Raw genomic sequence first — 8,303 nt, 5'->3', positions numbered from 1 at the left:
AAACAAATTAACACAAACTGCTTGGACTCATTCGTACAAGCAAACAGCATCGAACCGACCTTCTTGTTCAACTAGTATTAGTAGTGTAGTTCGTTTGGTCAGCATCACAAATTTACTAGAAAGTGGATGTCACATCCATCACAAATTAGAGATACATGCTTGGACTGCTTAGTTAGGAAACCAGAAATTACAAAGGGCATACAACATTGTGTTTGAAACTACCGCTACTAGGGAAAAGCTTATACACAGACGCTTACTAGTAGCGCTCTTTATTTACCCACGCTACTACTATTTACTAGTAACGCGCTATAATGACCCGCGCTACTAATACTATTTACTAGTAGCGTGTGGCAAAAAATAACACGCTATTAGTAAATATTTTCGACCGTGCCCTGCCGACATACCATAGTAGTAGCGTGGGTTTTAAACAATCGCTATTGCTAAGTGGATATCTGTAGCGCCGGTGAGATACCCTGCGCTACGCTAGCCTTTCAGTCCCAGTCCACCCACTCCCGCACCCCACCCACCCCTGATTCACATCCCCTCCACCTCCTCTCATCTCCTCTGCCGACGGGATCTCTCCCTTTCTCCGATCCATGCCGGGATCCTCCACCGCCCAGCCGACAAGGCCCATCGCGACGGCCAGCCCGGGCTGCTCCCCGCCGCGGCATGGAGGTGGGGCAGCGCGGCGGCCCCGAGGGACCGTCAGCTCATCTCAGCCCCCTCCCAAAGTCCCAAGCGCGGCAGGATTCGTTCCCCTGCACCGGTCAGACCAATCGGCGGCGACGAGGAGAGAGAGAGGCCTTCACTTTCCACGACCGACGACCGCCGGAGATGGGGGACCAGGAGGAGGAGCCGGCCGGGTTCGCACGCGCGCCACGCGGCGTTCCTAGAGGTCATGTCGTCCGAGCTCCCCGACGGCTATGCCACGCAGGAGGTCAACCACCTCACCCTCGCCTACTTCTCCGTCGCCGGCCTTTCCCTCCTCCGGGAGCTCGACCGGGTAAGCTGAGTCGAGATCTACCCCGCTGCCCGCCCTCTGGGCGTGTACTCTGTCCACGGTTGCACAAATTGCGCGGAATTCTAGGGAGTTTCCTGAGTGATCTGTCATGTTCTAGATGTGGCTGTCCTCTGTTCATAGCTTTGGATCTCGCGTGGGTGTACTGATTATACTAGGAGATTGTATGCTTGTGCTTAGTTTATTCAAAAATTGTCAAGCATGCGCATACACATCAGTAGATTTCTGCGCTATGATGTACTCCCTCCGTAAACTAATGTAAGAGCGTTTAGATCACTACTTTAGTGATCTAAACACTCTTATATTAGTTTACAGAGGGAGTAGAAGAAAAGGGTGGAAATTTTTTGAAAATTTGGTTGTGGCGACTGAAATTAAGCTGCCCCTAAGCCGCTCCCAACTCAGGTCATCAAGGTAGCGATTTTAATTAGTTTTGAGGCTGATTTGCCCTTGCCCTGCTCACTTGGCTTTCTGCCGATGCTACATCGGCTGAGTCTCCTATCCATCGATCTGAGGACTTGGCACTTCCTCATATATGCCCATTCTGAACTCTGAGTTTTGCATCGGAAACGTGCAGAACATTGATATGCAATCAGAGCGAACTACATTGTAAATTTGTAGCTAGTTTGAATTCGTCAAAGAATATGCAAACTCTACTACTCTAGCCTAGTTGCAGGATACTAAATTAGGAACTAAGTAGTGCTAGTATAATGGTTGAAACTCAATGTTGACTGCTGCTGTGTTCTCTATTTTGCATACACTCAAGTACAGATTAATTTGTTGTTATCTTTGGAATCAATTCATCTTCATGCCTTTATTTTGAGGATGCTATCGTTAATTTTCATTGGATAGCAGATGCCAGAGTCCAGTTTAATTTTGATAGGTCTGTTTCGGGCTAATAGAAAACTTTCTTTACATTCTTGTAGAGATTTTTGTATCAGTTATGCAAAGGAATTGCACACTGCCATGGCCATGGTGTCCTTCATCGGTTAGACCTTTGTTTTCTGATTTATGTTGCTGTATTTATCGGCCCATACAACATATTGCAATTGTTGCTAATGTGATTTACGATTGTTCCTCTTTGATATCATAGGGATTTAAAGCCCCAAAATCTATTGGTTGACAAGGAGAAGATGATGTGAAAAATGCAGATCTTGGGTTAAGTACAGCTTTTACTGTTCCTATGAAAAGCAGATCTTGGGTTAATGTACAGCGACGGTGCCGCTGCACTTGTGCTAGTCAGTGGGGAGAAAGCTAGAACCTTGGTCTTCAAGTTCTTGCAAGGACCAGAGGGTATGCTGATGTTGCGCAGGTAAATCTTACATGCCTCGTCATTAATCATTGTTGGTGAAACAAATGTCACTTCAGAAATCTCATCCCATTTTTCTTATTAATGAATACTGTTGCCCACATTATCTTGACTCACATAATGATCTTTTTCTTTAGGATTCATGATTTTTTTTCCTTTTTCTTGTTATTATGCATTACTATAAGTTCATTGTATTAAGATTCCTTGCAACTTCAGGCACTTGAGCTATTTACAAAAGGAGGGGACCCGGCCTTCTTCATGTCTTGTGGCAGTGTCTTCCTTTGATTCATTCGTGCAACGAAGAGGGGACCTGGCCTTCTTCATGTCTCATGCAAAAAGTAAGGACTAGCCTCCGGCTGTTACTATTGATGCATGTGCATGTGCTAAAAACAAAGAAAATACCCTACCGGATTTGAACTCTGATGCGTACTAACAAGTTTTCACTTTCCCGACGTGGCCGTAGGGGTGATTGATACTGACTACGACAACCTGGTGGGCGTCATGCTCTTCAACCACTTAGAGGTGGACTTCGACGTGAAGCCCAGCGACCGCGCCGCACGGATGATCGTCCATGTGATCACGATGCCGGATGTCGGAGAGGTGGAGGACCTCGACGCCATCTTTCGGGGTGAGGGAGGATTCGGGTCCTCCGGCGTCTGAACTCCGAGCCTTGGTAGATAAATGTAGAGAAGTGGTCTGTTTAGGCTAGTGGTGGAACACTAGGGAAGGTAGCCACCTTCGGTTGTGTGTGTTTAATTTATTTTGCACTGGACGTGTCCCTGATTTCTATCTATGAATAATGCACGTAATTTTTATTTTTTTAAATTTATCATTTGTTAGTAGTAGCGCTGGGCAAAACTACACGCCACTACCATCTAGCATAGTAGTAGCGCCTAGTATACTAGAAGCGCTACTACTATTTTGATAGTAGCAAATAGTAGTAGCGTTGGTGTGCACCAGCGCTACTACCAACTTTTTAGTAGTAGCGCGGGTGCACCCACGCTACTACTAACTATTAGCTGTAGTACGATATTAGTAGCGCGGGTACCCGCGCTGCTAGTAGCCTTTTTCCTAGTAGTGTACCAGACATGCAATTAAATAACCGATCCAAACACTAAATCAATGGCTTGATGGCCAGAACATCTCAGAGCAAGAGAGAGAGGGAGAGATAGAGGGGCGGGGGTTGGGGATCAATGACTCACTTGAACCGAGATGTGTAGGGCTTCCCTCCCAAAGGCTGTGACACCCAGGGTGGTTTTCCTCCCTTTAGAAGGTCCTGCCATATTGAAAGAAAGCGCCATCTCAGGTCTCCCTATATGACACAACCCAAAACAGACAAAATTTAAAAGCGAGAAATGTTTAGGGTAGATGAATACCATGGACCACACATTTCCAAGAGAGCAACCATATAGAATGCAAAACAACACTACATCAAATTCATCACAAAGAGCAATTAACTACATAAACAAATTATCCATGACTAGTGGTTCGGTTGTCAACTGTATACTGAGCATCAACTCAGTTCCATGTATTGCGGTAATCAGCGTGCAGTGTGAAATTTCTGTGGTCGCAGAAATCAAGCAATGACAAACTGCTACCATTGATCGATGGCCGTGGACACGCAGAGCTTAACTAAAAACATGGGAAGTTCACCAACTCACCACCAGTAAGACACACGTGGGCGAGGAAATGGGACCATCCATCTCCTCCAATTTGCGACATATTACGTCCTTTCTCGACCTCCATAGTGTAGGGCCCCCTAGGTGCCTCAAAGGTCACAGTGTCTCCTGTCAGCTTGTTGAATTTCAACCTCACATTGCATGAGACAATATGTGTACAAAAATAAAAATGACACAATGCATTAATGCCAACACTAAAATCAAAATACTTGTTACATTTCATATAATTTCTTACCGCCGCATGACAAAAACTCGGCTGGAAGAAGATGCCGAATAGGTTGCCAGTTGCAAGGCTGCTGCCGCACCATGACTTGCACAGTCGACATGGTGGTGGTGGTGGTCGCGCCATTTTCCTAAAGCAATATGAGCAAAGAAAACAATAACTTAGCATGGGATGATCATCAAGCTCAACATGCAAACCAACGTAGCAAACTAGAATCAACTATTCTAAACCCTAGAAAATATCCTATATCGAATTATTATATATGGCCAGAGGCTTATATCAACTAAAACCTATCAACTATGTCTAAATTTTTACTAATCGGTCAATCATATCAACAAAAAACTATCAACTATCATATCTCTCTCTCTCTTTGTCTCTCTGTCTCTCTGTCTCTCTAAATGTTGCATATCAACTAGCCTACTAAATCAGCTAAATCAGAATGTTCTAAATGAATTAAATCAACTAGCCTACTAAATTAACTAAATCAACTATCCTACTAAATCAAAATGTTCTAAATCAACTAGCCTACTAAATCAAGTAAATCATATCAACTAAATCAAAGTGTTGCAATGAACTAGCCTACTAAATCAAGATGTAGCAAGGAGGAGGGGTTGTGGATGGAGGAGGGAGGAGGGAGAAGGAGGGGCGACTGGAGGAGGAAGGAGGACGGAGGAGGAAGGCGGAGCGAGGAGGGGCCGGCCGGCTGCGAACGGAGGAGTGGAGGGAGGACGGAGGAGGAGGGGGTGGGGAGGAGGGCGGCCGACGTAGGATTACCGGGTCCAGGGAGAAGAGGGAGGTGACGGCGGCGCAGAGGGAGAAGGGGTAGGCGACGGCGGCTGGCGGGGGGGACTGGCGCGGGGGGATTGAGGGGGGAGATTGAGTGAGTGTGAGTGGAGAGACGAGAGTGATAGGTGGTAGGCTGTGGAAGATAGAATGGCTTAGCAGTAGCATGCTATAGAGAAATGCGCTACTGCTAAAAGACCTAGCAGTAGTGCCTTATAGGCAAAACGCGCTACTGTTATGTGTAAACATGTAAAAATATACATAAAAATACATTAATCATCAATGATCTTTTTGTGTACAATCTGAATTATCAATATGAGACCTCATCGGTTTTTAGAAACCGGAGAAGACTCATATTGCAGCCAAAAATTCTACACATAGAGTTCAATGAAAACCAAGTGGTAGTGATAGTTTGAGAACTAACATATTTAAGATGGTAAAAACACTGTTCGTGGAGCGAGGTGGGACTAAATTTTGTAGTAAACTTAGCAGTAGCAGTTATAGTGAGCATGCGCTACTGCTATGATCTGTAGCAGTACCACTCTTTGTAATAAGGTGCTGCTCCTATAACTAGCTTCGCGGCGGGGTCGTGGCAAATATAGCATGTTGGTACGATTCTATGTATAGGCTTTTCCCTAGTAGTGGGTGCTGAAAGAGGGTGATCAACACGACACTTCACCTACGCCTAAAATTCAAGCTTTGGAATAATCTAGCTTCAGCACACTCTTAAGTTGACACAAAACAGATCACTACTAGGGAAAACCTTATACACAGAATCTTAGCAGCAGCGCGGCACAAAAAGAGGCGCTACTGCTAATTAGCAGTAGCTAGCTTAGGAAAACCGCGCTACTGATGTAAATTTAGTAGTAGCGCGTGACCTTTAAACCTTGCTCCTACAAAAATTGGCCGACACTACACACCAACCTAAATTTTCCAGCAGCGCGGTGTCACGAAGCGCGCTATTGCTAATAAAATAGTAGTAGCGCGCTTTTTAGTCACGTCGCTGCTGCTAATTTGGAAATTGTCCACACGATTGGCCCGTTTAGCGTGCTTTTTAGTAGCGCGTGTGAGGAAAGAGTGCGCTGCTATGCTCTTAGCAGTAGCGCGTTTTTCCTCCCCCACTACTGCTAAGACACAACCCCACCACCTTTTTCCCCTACCTCCCCTCCCCCATCTCCTCTCCTCCCTTTCCCCTACCTCCCACATCCTCCCTCTCTCACTCTTCTTCTTCCTCAATACTTCTCCCCCATTACTCTCCCTCTTCTACCTACCTTTCTCTCTCTTCATTACTCCTAGCTAACTACACCACCTCCATTAATGCATCTTCTTTCTCTTTTTCCTTCTCCCTCCACTAGTTGAAGTTGTCTCCTCCTAAATTAGCTAGCTAGGTAGATGTAGCATTTAGTTAAGTGACCTATTTGCCCCCTAACTAGATCTATCTTTGTCAAGAAGAGCTTTGTGCACTTTTGATCTCCCTACATCATCATCTCCACCGTGTGCTCGATCTCGAGATAGAGGTGATTAAAATTTCATGCTTTTGCAAAATGGAAACATGTGTATGCGTGTGTGATATGATAATTGGGCAATATGATGGAAATTGTGTGTCTGGCATGTGTTGACGCCAAATTGTTCTTTTGAGGTGCCTATGTTTTGCCGAAATGTCGATTTATTTCCGTTTCGGCGAATTCCAGGCAAACTCTAGATCTATATTTGTCCTATTTTTAGGGATGGTCATGCCGAATTTTTGTATGACTTTGATGCATGCACACATTTTTATAATCAATTTGTTTATTATTACCGTGCAGACGTTCATGATGGTCAGTGGAACGATGGTGGACAGGTGGTTGCGGTCGGCGGTGCGGGACATGAAAGAAAATAACCGGACAGAGGTTTTCTGTCCGTGTCGAAAATGCGAAGGAATAGTTTGGCTCGACCCCTATGACGATGGTCGTGTCGAAGCGTACCTTTTCATGACTGGTTTCATGGATGGCTATACTCGGTGGATAATTGAAGATGAGGATGACGATGTTGAGGACGCCGACGGGGAAGGCGATGACGACATGGGGCAAGACGAAGAGATGATCGATAATGGTGGCGGGGAAGAGGCCGGACATGGCGGCGGAGAAGGGGCCGGACATGGCGGCGGAGAGAACGTGGACTCCACGCAGCAGAGTTTGTCGGTACTAAGTTCAATCGTGCGGGACCCTCATGTTCAAGCACTGCTTCGCAAGGAGACGAGTATTGAGAGAGCTGCTTCTAGAGAGGAGGCTAAGCTGGAGCAACTGCTGGTAGACTCGAACACTCCATTGTATGATGGTTGCAATTCTGAGGTGACTCGCTTGAGTTTCACGCTCCAACTCCTGAAGACGGAAGGCTAAAAACAAATGGACCGACACTAGCCTCGATGAGCATCTCATGTACCTAAAGGATGTTCTTCCCGCGGGGAATCTATGTCCTACTAGTGTTGATGAGGCCAAGAAGATCATGTGCCCTCTTGATCTGCCGCATGTTAGATACCATGCATGCATAAACTATTGCATATTTATTGGATGGAGCACGCGGAAAAAACAAGCTGTCCAGTGTGCAATGCTTCTCGATACAAGAAGGCCGGGAAGAAATGTCCCCAGAAAGTTGTATGGTACTTACTGATCACTCCCCGTCTCCAGCGGTATTTCGTAGATCCCAAGGAAGCAAAGCTAATGCGCTGGCACGCGGATAGGAAGAAGCCCGACGCTGGAGATGATCCAAAGTTGAGACACATCAAGCATGGAAGCCAGTGGAGAGCGTTCAACAGCTTCTATCGGTATTTCGAATGTGATGCAAGGATCATCGTGCTCGGCGCGTGTACCGATGGCATGAATCCGTTTGGCAACCAGAACACCAACCATAGCACATGGCCCGTGTTTGTATGGATGTACAACCTCCCTCCTGGTTGTGCATGAAGTCGAAGTACATTCACATGAGCATGCTTATTCAAGGGCCGAAACAACCAGGAAATAATATTAATTTGTATCTGGGCTACTTCAAGAGAAGTTAGACACTTTATGGAAAACACCAGCCAAGACATGGGACGCCAGCAAAGGCAAGTATTTCTACATGGGAGCCACGCTGATCACGATGGTGCACGACTATCTCGGTTACGGATATGTCGCAGGCCAGGTGTGCCATGGATATTGTGGATGCACGCGGTGCATGGATGATACGACGTCTCAGCAGCTAACGTCAAGGAAAGATGGCGGGTCTGGGAAAATCGTGTACATGGGCATCGAAGATGGCTCGAACAGGACGACCCGT

General features: G+C 46.1%; 1 long non-coding RNA gene across 1 annotated transcript; it reads left to right on the top strand.

Annotated features, from left to right (window-relative positions):
• Positions 1–1,940: 1,940 nt before the first annotated feature.
• On the top strand, positions 1,941–2,620 carry LOC119271109. Its single transcript, XR_005134424.1, has 3 exons — positions 1,941–2,003; positions 2,109–2,308; positions 2,541–2,620. It is a non-coding gene; the product is annotated as an uncharacterized LOC119271109 (long non-coding RNA).
• The last annotated feature ends 5,683 nt before the right edge of the window (positions 2,621–8,303 follow it).

This window comes from Triticum dicoccoides, chromosome 3A (genome assembly GCF_002162155.2).
Source record: "Triticum dicoccoides isolate Atlit2015 ecotype Zavitan chromosome 3A, WEW_v2.0, whole genome shotgun sequence".
Classification (NCBI taxonomy): Eukaryota; Viridiplantae; Streptophyta; class Magnoliopsida; order Poales; family Poaceae; genus Triticum; species Triticum dicoccoides.
The sequence above is the reverse complement of the archived record's forward strand: the minus strand, read 5'-3'. Positions and strand labels throughout refer to the sequence as shown.